This window comes from Dermochelys coriacea, chromosome 11, assembly GCF_009764565.3.
Source record: "Dermochelys coriacea isolate rDerCor1 chromosome 11, rDerCor1.pri.v4, whole genome shotgun sequence".
Lineage (NCBI taxonomy): Eukaryota > Metazoa > Chordata > Testudines > Dermochelyidae > Dermochelys > Dermochelys coriacea.
The window spans coordinates 65,775,927-65,790,815 of NC_050078.2; the positions used below are offsets into that span (position 1 = coordinate 65,775,927).

At 43.3% G+C, this 14,889-nt stretch overlaps 1 protein-coding gene across 20 annotated transcripts in view; it reads left to right on the forward strand.

Moving 5' to 3' along the window:
* The window catches only part of MAP2 (microtubule associated protein 2), a 344,721-nt gene that overhangs the window by 110,574 nt on the left and 219,258 nt on the right, over positions 1-14,889 (forward strand). Inside the window, exon 1 of one of the 20 annotated variants that reach the window (XM_043505667.1) lies at positions 5,876-5,988. The exons of the other annotated variants lie outside the window; for them this stretch is intronic. The gene's annotated coding sequence lies outside the window, so the exon portion shown is untranslated. Of the gene's footprint in view, positions 1-5,875; positions 5,989-14,889 lie in introns of those variants that run through there. 20 annotated transcript variants of the gene reach the window in all.

The following is a 14,889-nucleotide window of genomic DNA, read 5'->3' on the forward strand; positions in this document are numbered from 1 at the left end:
TCACTAATTTCTGGCACCAGTAGTGTGAGGATATAATCCAAAGAGCCATGCTTTAAGCAGTAACTACAGAACTTCCTAACTAGGAAGTTCCTCTGTTTGTTAAGCTCTCTGCTGCAACATATCCTGGTCCTCTCTGGTAACTGTGGAGGTCCAAGACTCTATAATGACTTCACACTATACACCCCACAATGCATTGCACATCTCAGAGGATATGAGGTTAGCAAAGAGACTATACAACTGCTAGACTCAGAACAGGTTATTTAATGCTGAGGGAACATAAACTGTGGAGGGGGAATGGTGGTGTGAGTTATTCGAAAATCACAAGTAAAAAGCAACTCTGTTGGAAACCTCTGAAACTGTAAATTGAGGAGTAAGGGATGGGGAACTTGTTTAGTTTGAGTAACTGGAAAAGTTATGAACTAGATTCCCCAAATCACGAGCTGTGATCCAGTGCATATACTGATGCAAATGTTCTACCTTGCCTTTTCTCTGTTTAGTTCCCATATTTCCTTACAGCCTGATTCTCTCTTACGGGCAAACACTGAAATAATGGTAAGGAAACTTTGAGGTTCTATTGTATCATTCCATCAGGTCTCTAGAGTTTACCCTCCATGGATTTGGCAGGATGTGAGACTCCCCAAACCTCTGGATGTCCCAAGATCCACGAGGAAATCCCATGAGTCTGAAGCCATCTCTTGAGTGTCAGGTCATTCTTGTAAGTCCACAGTGACTGAAAATTAGTCCTTGGGTTCAACACAGCACAACTCCCTCAGGCATTTTTTTGCCAAGGCCTCACGTTGTGGGGGTGCAGATAGGGACAGTATGGATTATATTTATTTCCTTACTTCACATATTTCCTCAGAGCTAAAAAAGCATCTCCAGGCACCCGTTCTTTACCTGGGCATCCATCCTGGAAAGAAAAATATATCACACAGTACTATAGAAGGAACATCTCATCCCACCTTACCCACATACATATGTACCCAAATACATACCCACCCGGACCCATCCAGTCCTAAGAACACCCAAAAAAACTAAAATGGGGACAGAAGGGCTTTATAGCCTTCCCAGAAGAAAAATATGTCTGCGCTCTCATGGAGCTAGGGAGGAACAACTGCCAAAGACTCCCCATGGAGAACACACCGCTAGCAGCTCCTTTCTGTTAATAGAGAGGGAACGTCAGCTCTAGTGACTCTGCAGATCTCAACTGCAGCCGTATGGCGTGGTGTGTGTGTGTGTGTGTGTGTGTGTGTGTGTGTGTGTGTGTGTGTGTCGGTAGGTGATGCACCTATATGAGCAGTAATTAAACCAAATAGTATCTGATAATGTTTTAGATTGTGTCTGCAGTTGTGCTCACTTTAACAGTTCAGTGACTGCTTAAATCTGAGCTGAGATTCTGCATTGTCAGCTTTATCCTTTGCCACAGACTACTTGGAACAAGTTGCCTTGGAGACTTGAATCTTCAGCCACTCCTGATTTAGAAGCCAGATTTTCTGGATGGTGAATAACATGTGCATGTCCTAGCTTTGTTTCTGTCAAACTGTGATTTTTTTGTGTCTGTGCTGGGGGGAAAAGGGGAGATAAATTATTGTTTAATTTAAAGCAGCTACAGTAATTTACTCGAGACTGCCTTTCATTGTAATATGGCTGTTGTAATCCGGGGATCCTACTCTGGCGGACATATGAATGAATGAATACATTACTAGCATCAAGAGCTTTTGTCATTGTGTAAAAACAAGAAAATGACTATTTGTCCCATATAACAAATCTAGCTGGACTCCAGCATTAAATCTCTCTCACACAAGCAAAGGTTCATGGAGCTATGAAAGGCAAGATTGTTAGTGGTAGATTTTGTGTGTGTTTGTGTGTGTATCTGGGATCTTAACTAGTAACTGTATCTAACTGTGTAGTTCTAGTATCGACTCAAGATCAGTTTTATCATTAAAGCTACAAGTCATTGTTCCTTTAAATCCTCACAGTATGTGTACACAAGCACATGCATGGTCTATGAGGATTTAAGGAACAATGACTGGTTGGTTTAATGATAAACTGACCTTGAGTTGATATTAGAACTACACATTCAGATACATTTTCAGACCCTATTAGCTTATTCTTTTGTTTTCTAGGTAAAGTATAGGTTTACTCCTATCCAAGTTCTTGGAGTGGCAGGGAAATTGCATGGCAAATCTTGCTGTGACTTTAGCACACTAATTACTGTGCTATAGTCTCTGGGCTAGAGCCTCAGCGGGTGCCAGTGATGGCAGCGCCACTGTGCTTGTTTACACAGTTTGGGAGCCTGGTCTTCTGCATTTCTGTAACAGTTCATACTCCCAGTCGGCGAGGCAGAGAAGCACAGTACATTTCTGGTGCTCAGAATGCTGCAAGAGTTGTGTGACAGTGAATATGGTGATCTGACTGTCACATGCAAGTAGAAGGTGCAAAGGGGGCCACTAAAACAAAATGGATGCTATTCACTTATGAATTACACTTACGAATTCACTGTATTTGACACCAGTTTTGTGACATTAGACTTTGAAGAATTATAAGCAGCAGCATCCAATTCAGCAGAAATTTTTTCTGCTCCTACTTGTAAGAATCTTTGCCTTATTTCTTCCTGAAAAACTGGATAACTATTCTATATTCATTGTATCTTTTGCTAGCAACGTAAGATATATGTGACCTGATAGTTGGTAGAATGCAACATTTGTTGATCCGTTCACCAATTTATATGTTTTATTAATAACTGTAAATCTGGCAATCCCCACATCCGCATGTAGCATGCACCTGTGGTTTCTATCAGCCCTGGCTCTGAGCAAAGGGATAAGGGAGGATTGAGAAATGAAATAATAAACCATGAGTGGCTGATTAACAGGGTTGTGTTTCATTTGAGGATTTATGAGGGCATAAGAAAGCCTGACAGTAACTCTGAGTAGTTCATAAAACATTACACTGGAGCTGATTCAGGTATGTAACCAATAAACCACATACTTCTAGCTCTCAAACAATTCAGCATTCTTAAACAACTCTTACACACAATTATTTAGTTTAGTAAATCTTCATATCAAAAGCTTATATACATAATATTTCTTATATTTGAAAAGGTTCAGAAAAGGGCACCAAAAATGTTTAGGGGTATTGAATGGCTTCCGTATGAGGAGCGATTAATAAGTCTGGGACTTTTCAGCTTGGAAAAGAGACGACTAAGGGGGAATATGACAGAAGTCTATAAAGTCATGACTGATGAGGAGAAAGTAAATAAGGAAGTGTTATTTACTCCTCATAACACAAGAACTGGGGGTCACCAAATGAAATTAATAGGCAGAAAGTCTAAAACAAACAAAAGGAAGTATTTTTTTCACACAACGCACAGTCAATTCATTGAACTCCTTACCAGTGGATGTTGTGAAGGCCAATACTATAACAGGGTTCAAAAAAGAACTAGATAAGTTCATGGAGGGATAGGTCCACCGATGGCAATTAGCCAGGATGGTGCCCCTAGCCTCTGTTTGCCAGAAGCTGGGAATGGGCGACGGGATGGATCACTTGATGATTACCTGTTCTGTTCTTTCCCTCTGGGGCACCTGGCATTGGCCATCGTAGTAAAACAGGATACTAGGCTAGATGAACCTTTGATCTGAGCCAGTATGGCCGTTCTTACGTTCTTATGTACATACACATCAAATTCTACATGTATCGAATGCAGTGTTTATACATAATAAGGACTTCGCTGTTGATATGGATTTTGCATAAAGGACACTCGGATACTATACTGATGGGCAGCACTATAAAACCCTAAGACACATAGAACTCAATCCCCATTAGAGAGAGTGAGTGCGTTGTGAAATACGTAATGAAGTGATCATGTAGATAGCGAGATGTAATAAACAGCAACCAGCCATTTACAAGTAATTGTGAAAGAGGCAAAAAAGAGCATTATCACTACAGGTGTTGAAGAAATTCCATTTAATGCTTAGACATCTAGGGTAGAGTATTGTACTGGCTGTAGGAGTGATATTGCCCTCTGCTGAGTGGCCCACGGAGAGGAGGATAAATTAATGCAAGCAGCTATCAAAGTTCCCCTTTACCTGAAGTGGTAGAGCCCTGTGTTTCTGGAGCTGAAGAACCAGTTAGGGTTACCAACCCTCCAGGATTGGCCTGGAGTCTCCAGGAATTAAAAATTATTTTTAATTAAAGATTATGTTATGTGATTAAGTCTCCAGGAATATGTCCAACTAAAATTGGTAACCCTAGTGCCAGTCCTGGCCTCCCAAAAATGAGTGAGTGAGTAAGTGGGGGGGTGGTAATTGTGTCCTGTGTGTGCAGATATTTATTCATTAGATTGGCACCTAAGTGATTTATTTGAAGTACAGTGTACCTCAAAAGTTCAAGATAAGCTTTGTCCAATGGATTGAGAGAATGTAATTTACTAGCTTTGTGTATATGAGTGAGTAAATGGTATTCTGTAGTGCCTGGCAATAGAGGATATAGGACCTGCTACTGCTACCAATTGCAGCATGCTGAGATTTTAAAGACAGAATATAATATAATCTGTCTCTATATAAAACAGGTCATAGACGTTCATCATGATAAAGGATCTCTCGCAGAAAAACATTCAGTCTTGATTTGTCCTTTAAGATTAAGTGGTAAAGGCCTAATTTGTGGAATTGAAGGTGCAGTGTTCTAGCCAAGCTTCCACTAGGATGTGTGTGTCATTTATATAGTAGTTGTGTCTGCCACTACAGCACTTGGATTCTTTATAGTAAGTGAACTCTGTCACTGACGGAGATTGGGGAGAAGGCTGAACTAAATGACTGAGGACATCTAATCTGTCCCAGCAGTCAGATTCAATACTCTGATGTATTTTAATGTGGTGGTGATCCCATTAGAAGAGGTTTATTTTGCTTTCGCAGAAGCTTCAACACACACACTTACTTGGTTTATTTTTTATGTATTGTTAAATCATGCTCAGGTGGAAAACACAGAAAATTCACAGCCACCGATGCTTCAACTTATTGCTAACTCGGATGTTAAAAATGGGTCTATTCAAAATGAGATGCCCTATTAGCCTGTGCGTTCTCACGCTTCAAAGTCTGAGTCACTTACATAGACTTCACTGGGAGTTACTTGTGTCCTGTGGTAGAGTGCTAGGGCTCATGAGTTTCACTTTTCAGTGAACCATTGAATTCTAATTTGTGGGGGGGGGGGAGTTAGTTCTGTACTGGGCCTTTATGTGAACAGAAGGTTTTTCCTGTTAAATAAAAACAACTTTTCCTTCACTTGAGCAGTATATTTATTTAAAACAAGTAAAAAGACACAGAGACAATGTCCATAGGGAAAATAAATTATTTCTAGACCTGTTTCTTCCCATCAGATAAACTCCTCTTGAAATGCCGTTTAACTAAACTGAGTGCCTGTGGGATGCTGAAATTCCCCCTTTTTTCACTGTAAATCATTCAGCTTTCCAAGCTAAGTCTGGCTGGGGAAAGCATGCATCACCAGTGCGGTATTTCCTGAATACTCTCACAAAATGCTAATAATAATAGAACAGGGCCCAAATGTACACTAAGCCACTCGTGACTTCAGTTAGCGGCATAATAGCCAGGTCTGTATAACTTCTGTCTTTATTTTGATACTGCTGACCTGATGTCAGAAGAGCACAGAGCACTCGGTGAGCCAAAGGAACACATGGCCTCTAGAAGGCTTCGCTAGACCTAACAAAGGGCTCCACTGTAACTTTAGGCACAGCCCCGAGTAAAGTGTGTAAACTGCACTAACCTAGATGTAACCCTTGGAGGTGCTGTGCCCGAGACCCATCTGAGACACGATTCCTCCCGTTTTCAGGAGGTGTTAATTTACTACTAGCCTACATTGGGAGCCAACAACTATTCTCTCTTCATGCCCTGACCAAGTTCTGCTACTCTGGCTAGCAATCAGGGAAACCTACATCTGTCCATTCCTTGCCCAGTGGATCAGAGGGACGAGTAGCAGGTGAGTAGCCTTTCTTTCTCCGTTATGCCTTGGTCCAAGGTCCAGGTAGCCTGTGTAGGAGAGTCTTACTCCCTTGGTGTGGGTGCATAGTCCACATCACAATCTAGCCCCATTAAAAAACATTCAGATTCATTGATCCTGCTTTTATCGCAAAGAAAATAAAAATAAGTCCTTCAGCACATAGTGGTGGAGGAGCATGGGGTAACATATATGAAGAATGGAAGCTTGATATGATGTAGATGCAGAAGACAAGACAGGACCCTGCAGAACTTAGGAGTTCCGGGAAATGCCATGAAAGCTTTTCAAAGGTTACTGATTCCGTAGTGAATAATCATGAAAGGACAGGTAGAGATTATTTGGATCTGTACAAACTTAAAGTGTGAGATCCTTAACTGCTCGTAGGGTTATGGCATAGTTGTTTCAATCCTCAGTTCTGCTTATGAAACCGTTACCCTAAGGAGACAGACTTAGATATGTTGTATATTAAAATGAAGTAATAGTTTTATGGTAATTGATATTGTTTTGTGACACATCAGTTACGGTTTCTGCCTTGTTAAACACTTTTAAAGCTGCCTCAGTGAACACAGCTTCCCTTCCAGGACCTCTGGGAACTCTAGGGTTATTAATCTTTGCAGCCATGGTTGGGAATGCCGAGTTGTTTCAAATGTCTCATTTTTGCCTAAGCAGTATCTGCATCTTCATGGTAAAGTCAAAAAAGCAATTGTTGACACAATATTATGAGCTAGTTTGAAAACCCCACACACATTCACATGCATCTGTGTGCATGTTTGCTATTCCTGTAATTATTAAATTCAGACTAGAAAGACACAGTGGAGCTTGATTTTAGTGAAAATTGGCCTATATAGATTAAAGAAAATTACTCTTCAGTGTAATTTGATGTGCATGCTCCAAAATTATAGGGCCTGATTCAAACCCAATGAAGTGAATGGGAGCTTTTTAGTGGGCCATAGCCCTGTACTGATCAGTAGGGCATCTGGTTGTAAAGATCAGATTAGAAATGGTTTCTTTGATTTTTTTCAAAGGTAGTGGGGAAAAAATCTTGAGAACCACTCAGCTACAAATAAAGAATGTTGGAGCTAATGGATGTACCACTGAGAGCTGCTAAAAACCTCCTTGACCTGCCTTGGTTTTACAATGCCTAGCAAAACTTGCTGTGTTCTTGCAAGATGAAGGTTTTGCTTGTGTTTGTGTATCTGGTTTGAAAAGTTCTATTGGATCAGGTGTTTAATGATCATTATGATACAATCAAACCAGATTGCCCAAGTCATTTCTTATAACAGGACTCCACTGTCATATTGTGGGGTTTGACAGGATAAAGGAGCTGTTCAGAAATAAAATCGGGCACTCTCACTGTTTGTACAAAAGAACAAAAATGTGTGCGGATTCTCCTCCTTATATTTCTTGGGGCAGTACATGATTTATGAACCTGTCACTGAAGTTTCCTTTGTCCGTTTCCTTCATCATGAAGATTCAAGTTAATGACACTCCACATCTGATTAGTAGAAAGCTTTATGACAATGAAAATGAAGCCTAGACGCCCTACTTAGCAGTCACATGGCTACTCCAGAACGATAGCAGTGGGGTGGAAAACTGCAGAGTGATAACTTAGACGTGACATATTCTTTGCACACTTTCAACTGAGTAACTCCAAAGGAAAATGAGATTTATTTCAGTGAGTACAAGAGTGGTGTTTAGAGTTTACATTTACGTGCCAAGGCTGGAAGCCAGCTTGCCAGAAGTAGTGACGGTCCAAGCTTTTATGGCAATCTTAATGCTGTGCAATGGAATCACCACTTTCCCTTAATCTGTGTTTAAAAATAGATCTCTTACAGGTTTCAGTTATAGTATGATCTATTCAGTAATTTGCATGACATTTTGTATTTTAGGGTGAGAGTAAGGTGGGAAGGGGGAAAGACACATGGCCTGATCCAGTCTCCTGCCTCTTCAGTTCAATTCAGTATGGTTAAAGCATCCTAATGCGAACAGATGGGTGTTTCACAGATGTACGTTCTCTAGCACTGGATTCCACAGTGTGACATTGAGGCATTACCAGCCACCGTCTGGCTGCGTATGTGAGTAGGGGCAGAGGGCAGATGCGTTCTGCTTGTGGAGGACAAGCAGTCTCAGAGGGGATGAGTGACAGGGGTAGTGCGAGGGTTGTGCTCTTGGGGTGAAAGCACCAGAATGCCGGCTGCTCTGAGCAGTTGCAAAAGAGGGGAGGGGGAAGGAGATGGTTGAATCATCCTTTGTGCACGGGGGAGCAGAAAGCTGGAGCTTTGTTTCGTCACCAGTAACAAAACCAGATCATTCCTTTTCTCTGCAGCTGAGGCAGCAGGATGCTACACTGCTGAAAGTAGCGATGTAACCAGGGGAGGCACTGCTTGGGCGAGTAGAGAGCTGTGTGGATGTATACACGGGTACATGCCCACAGGCGTCAGGCAGGCCTTTACTCGCCTATGCTGGGCCTTATCATCTACACGGCTGTTTGTACCGGGGCTAAGGAGCTTACCCATGTACGTGGGCTACGTGCCGCTGAAAGAAGTGTGCAGGGTAGACCTCTCTTTGGGAGCCATTGGTCCTTACTCAGGCAAAACTTCCACTGATGTCCATGGAAGTGTTACTGAGTAAAGACTGCAGGATTAGGCTCTTTGATATATTCATTTCTTTGTTGCTTTAAGTAAGTGTGTGTGTGTGTGTGTGTGTGTGTGTGTGTGTGTGTGTGTGTGTGTGTGTGTGTTTGTGTGTATGTGAGTGAGTGAGTGAGTGAGTGAGAGAGAGAGAGAGAGAGAGAGAGAAAAAAGGTGAATATGCTGTTAAAAGGGCCATTTTTGGCTTTTTAGAAAAGCATCCTGTATTTTAGTCTGTAATCTGATAGTCTGGAGAGGGACTGGCTGATTTGGGGGATTGGTAATGGCAAATTTGTCAAATCCAGTTGCATTGTGTACTGGCTGAGGGTTGTTTGCATCTACTCACTCCTCAGTTGTCTCTTGGAAATTGTTTTGGCATTGGCCCGGTTCTCAGTGCACAGCTGTCCCTACACAAAATTTCAAACAAGCACCGCTGTGCTTTCTCCTGTGCTGCCCTCATGCACAAGGAGATCGCCCCATAATATCTGCAAAGTTGCCTCACTGTCCTTCAGATCCCTCCTTAAAACTCCTTCTGCTGGGATACCTAAAATAAACTCAACAGTGGCTCACCAGCCAGAGTGCTCAGACCATTGCTTATCATGCTGGTCAGTATTGTTTCCTTGTGCTCTCCCATCTGTCTGTATCCCCCTGTTGTCTCTTGTCTTACATTTACATTATAGGTTTCAGAGTAGCAGCCGTGTTAGTCTGTATTCACAAAAAGAAAAGGAGGACTTGTGGCACCTTAGAGACTAACAAATTTTTTTGAGCATAAGCTTTCATGAGCTACAGCTCACTTCATCGGATTACATTATAAACTCTTTGGGCCAGGGACTGTCTTTTTGTTCTGTGTTTGGCAGTGCCTAGTACAGTGGAGACCTGGTCTATGACTAGGGTTCCTAGGTGCTACTGCAATACAAATAATAATAAAATCCTTGGACGTTTCAGCAGAAAGGTCAAGAACTGAATGAGCATGGAAACTGGATGACTTTCTCAGCCCCTAGAAGTGGCATCTCCGGTCATGGTTGAGGCACATTGACGAGGAGATGGTTTGGGGACACATCGTGATCTTGTTAAATGGGGTGCTGGACTGTGAATCAAGATTTTATTCTTAGCTCTGCCACTGACCTGCTGTGTGACCTTGGGAAAGTCACTTCACCTCTCTGAGCTTGTTTCCTGTCCCACCCTCTGTCTGTCTTGTCTATTTAGACTGTAAACGCTGATTGTCTCTTATTATGTGTTTGTACAGTGCCTATCACAATGGCACCCTAAACTCATCTGTGGTCTCTAGGCCCAGGTAACGTAAATAATAATTGACTGGGCAGCATGGAAAATCTTCACCTGTCACAGCCCTTGTTTTATTATCCCTCTCGATGCACAGGGAGAGTCAGCACTTCTCAGAAATGTAAAATTAATACAGAAATGTTTTTTTTTAAAACAAAACCTTGAGTCATGAAATTAAATAGCAACATATGGAGATGTGGTGAATAAAAATAAAATTAGACTGAGAAAAGGCCTTAAGCTTTTCGGCTTATCTAGCTCTTTGTGTGCTCAGTCAGATGGCCAGCACCTGCTCAGCGCATGGAAATTGGGGACAGGCTGTCAGGAGACTGCCTTCTACAAATAACCTTTCCTTTCAGGGTGGAATGGACTAGCTGGTCATAACTGGCTGTCTTGCAGGTTCCTGAGCTGTAAAATCACTTGCATTAAAAAATGCTATGTTCTGTCCCCCTCGGGTAAATGATAGAGTCAACCCTGACTGAGTAGCATTTAAAAGGGGGGGGTGTGGTGGGGTGGTGAGAGGAGAAAGGATATCATAGTTTTATTGCAAGTGCATAGTTCTCATCTGAAAAGGTATGTTTAAATCTTTCCACAGCCATTCCAAAGGGTGGTTAGTACTAGCTTCTGTGTGTTCTTTGATGGCTATTTTTGAAGGCAGTTACAATAACCGGACTTGGCACGTATGTAGCACCTTTCATCTGAGGATCTAAAATTGCTCTAGAAAGCATTAACTGCCTCACAACACCCTTGTGGGATGGCTAAGGAGGTATTATAGCCATTTGGGGTAAACGGAGTCATGGAACCACAGGAACTAGAGAGAGAGGAAACCTATTAGTTCAGCTACTGGATTCCTGGCCAGCCCTGAATTTTCCCTACATGACATCTTTTAGGGCTTTATCCCATGTTGTTTGAAAAGACCCAAGCAGTGAGGCTTCCACTACTTCCTTAGGGAGGCTGTTGCATAACCTCACATACTCTGGAGGATTTTCCTGCTAGTCAACCTCCAAAATCCCTTCCTCAATTCCAGCCCGTTGCTTTTGTATTTACCCTCCCTTGTAACATCTCCTCCCACTGCCGTTACTCAGCCCAGGCATCCAGTACATATTTATCTCTCTAATTTTTCCTTATCAGATCATCCCTTATGGCCCCTACTCATTTTAGTTGATTTTCTTTGAACTCCCTCTACTTTGCCAGCCTTTCTGATACAAACAGAGAGGTTAAGAGCTACGACCAATGTCACAGAGCGAGTCAGAGACAGAACCAGGGACGAAACCCAGGGGTCCTAATTAGGCCAAGGTGAAACTTTCAGGTGATGTGGGTTGTGTAAACCTAAACCAGCAGGGTCTGTTGGAGTGGCCAACCTGGGAGCTTTCCTGGGAGATTCAGGTTCTGTGAGTTTTTCTCTGAACCAGAAACTCCAAAGCCCCCTCCCCAAACCCCCTGCAGCCCTCCAATGCCCTCCTCCGGCACACACCAGCATGTGTCCCATTTACCTGGAAATCTTCAGACAGGTTGCTTGCTGGATAGCAAAGCACCCAGCCCTTACCCTCCCCCCACCCCACCCGCTTTGTGCTTCTGCTTTTTTGAACAGGGGTGTGAAAGCTCTCCCTGGAGCCCCTGAGGGCCTAGGTGCCTAGTGGGAGCAGGAGCAGATGCTGTACACTAGCTTTGCTGGTGTAAGCGAGTGTCTGACCGTGTCCTCTCATGGCTGATCCTGCGCAGAGGGAATGTGGCTGATCTCCACGGCAGACAGCTGTTACCTCAAGCGACACAGGCCTGTGGTTTTGGAGCTGGGGGGCCAGGGTTCCAGCCTCTCTCGATTGTTATAACAACCATGCCTGTTGTCTGCAGCCTGGTGCTGCTCATTGCAGCGCAGAACCTGCCTGCTGTAGCCGTGGCACTTGGAGAGCCTGTTCCAGCCACTGGGTAGCCCCGCCACTGCCCCCTCCTCCCCTTTCCCTGCTGGCTGCCTGTGGGGCAGAGTTTGCGCCTCTTCCCAAGCCTTCAGCAGCAGCGGCATTGGGCCTGGTCCTCTGAACCATTTGCTCCTTTCTCAGAGACTTGACTGTGGCCTCGCCATGGTGAGGGGAGGAAGGAGGCAGGTGTAACGGGGGGAGGGAGAGAGGGAGGACTCATGGGGGGCCCTGCAACAAGGGGTCAGAGGAGATGCAGCCACGGGGTCCTGTAACAGGGCTCTGAGCGGGATTCTGGGGTGCGGGAAGGGGTGGTATGACAGCAAGAGGGGCAAGCTGTGCCGCAAGAAGTACAATATGGAGCCTATAATAAGATGGGGATGGGTCTGTACACAGCATGGTGAGGATGCAGCAGCTTAGGGGGAATGCAGCATGTGGGTGTGGCAGCAGGGTCTGGGAGGGTGCATACCTCTCTGGAGGAGGTGGAGTTGGCTCAGTAAGAGGTGGGTGAGTGTGCAGGACACAGAGCTATTGCTGGGGCAATACAGGAGGGAATGGGGAGAAGGGAAGGCTGAAATTGGGAGAGGGATAGAAAGGATAAATGGAAGGTAAAGAGGATAGAGGGAAAGAAATATAAATACTACAGCAAACAAACATGGGAAAGAGAGAAAATCCAGTGAGCTAATTTTTTTTAATATTAAAGGTTAATACCAAAACGTTACAGAAAATAAAAATGTAAAATAGGGTCTTTCTGCACCCCCCCACCCCACCCCCCAAAAAAGCCAGAGTAGGGTTGCCAGTTAGGTTGGACATATTCCTGGAGGGCTTTATCACATGATATGATCTTTTAATAAAAGATTAAAATTTAATCCCTGGAGACTCCTGGACATTCCTAAAGGGTTGGTAACCCTGAACTGGAGCCATAGCGGGGTCAGAGAGGGGACTTGATCCTGTATCCCAACATAGTAGCTACTGAAACAGTGTCTTCTCTGCCCTTAACATCCATCAGGAAGTTGAAAAATGGGGGAAGAAGATAAACAAATTTGATCTGCAAGTTCATTATGTTTTAAACATGGAAAGAAGAAGCAGATTGGATTTTATATTTGAAAATCTGCCAGTTTTTTAAAGTGTATTTGATGGTGGTGAAAACCAGCCTTTGACTCTTAGAAAGCAGAATATTTTGGAAGGGGGCTCGGTAAGAGGTTCTACCTTTGGGATTAGTAAAGTGCTTTGACATCTGATAGGTGAGACTTGTGGAGACGCTCACTCTTGCCTGGAACATGTTCTGCAAGGAACTTTGGTCTTCAATACATGCTTCCTACTTGATCCTTTCTCACTGATGGTATTTCTTACCAATCTGGGGCAGATGTTCCCCGAGTGACCTGCCTCCCTTTTATTGGAGCTGGAACATTGGAGTCAGAGAAATGAAGCCAGGGAAGGGAGGTGGATGCAGGTAGCCATGGGAAAGAGAGAATTTGCTATAGGGAGCATGGTCGGAGTAGGGTTAATTAGAGAGCCTGGGAGGAGGTAGATTTTGTAAGATGGAGAAGAAGAATCAGCAGCTGAGGGGGAATCAGTATCTGCTGGAGGGGAGAGAGGCTTTGAAGAACAGAGGAAGAGCAAAGAGTGTGTTTCACAGTGCCACAATGGTTAAACACAGATGACTGGATTTCCAGTGCCAAGATATATACAGTGGATACAGTTTCAGAAACACTTGGCATGAGTTATTTCTAGAATTCCCAGTCCCTTGGTGCTCTGAACAGATGACATCTTGCAGAAAATATCAGACCTTAGCAAAGGCTCACACAGTTTTCCCAAATGTGAATTCTCTCCCAGTGGACTGAGCAAGTCATATCCAACAGGTGTTTGGCATGCAGTGTTTGGATGCTGCTTTGTGTATGTGAAAGTCGTTCTCTTGGCCTGAGCCTGCTTTCAGTGTTTTTAATGAGCAAAGAGCCTGTCTCACTGTGGTGTAGTCCTTCAAATCACCATGTGTGTAGATCAAGTACCGTTATTATCTATCTGTGGTACTTATACAGCCATATAAGTCACCATCATGTCTAAGCATTTCATAGTCTCTTACGTATTTATCTTCATAGCATCTCTGGGGGGTAGGGAAACACCATTATCCCCATTTTATAGACGAGGCACTGAAGCACAGAGAGACTGACTTGTCCAAGGTCACGCAGAGTCTGTGGTGGAGCAGGACTACAGCTCAGGTCTCCCAAGTCACAGTATCCTAACAACTGGACCACCTTTCCTCTCTATTATTTTGTTTGGCACCAGATTCTTTTATCCTTATCTCACATTATAGAACACCTGGCTGCATTTAGATTGTAACTCCTGCCTCAAAAGAGCTTATCAATTATTATACATCTGTACAGCACCTAGCACAATGGGGTCGTGACCTAGCTGTGGCCTTTAGGGGCTGTCGCAATATAAACATTAAACAATGATAATAATGAGTGGTCTCTTTGGGTCTATTTCTCTCTTGCCTTGCACTTTGTTTAGTCATTTGGGGTGGGATTTGAGCAAGGACCATAGGGAATTTGGTACTCATCCCTGATGAAAAGTAAATAGATGCCTACCTCTCTTACATCCATTTGAAAATCACAGACAGACCATTTTACCACTCTGATCTGGTAGTATATTATACCTACTTTGTATTCTCTTTACACTTGTGCAAATGATTCCACAATGAGCCTGATTTTCCTTATATTAAGGCCTCTTTACGCCATTCTGGCAGTGTAATTTACATTCACTTAAAGGCCTTTTAACCAGAGCTGGAGTGGTGTAAAGAGACCTTAGTGTAAAGCAGATTCAGGTCAAAGGTGCAGGGTAATGGAGAAGCAGTGCTTCAGACTTCAGTGAGACTACTTGAGGAATAAGGTACTATTCAGTGTTAGCAGAGGCATCTAAAGCTGTCCCTTTTAATATTAATATAAACAAGTCTCTGCCTGATTCTTCAAAACCTTAGAGAACTATTTACAGTGATGCTGGTGAAATGCTAATTCTTTTAATCCATGACTTTTTAAAGTTTGTCTCTGAAAAATCAGATGGAC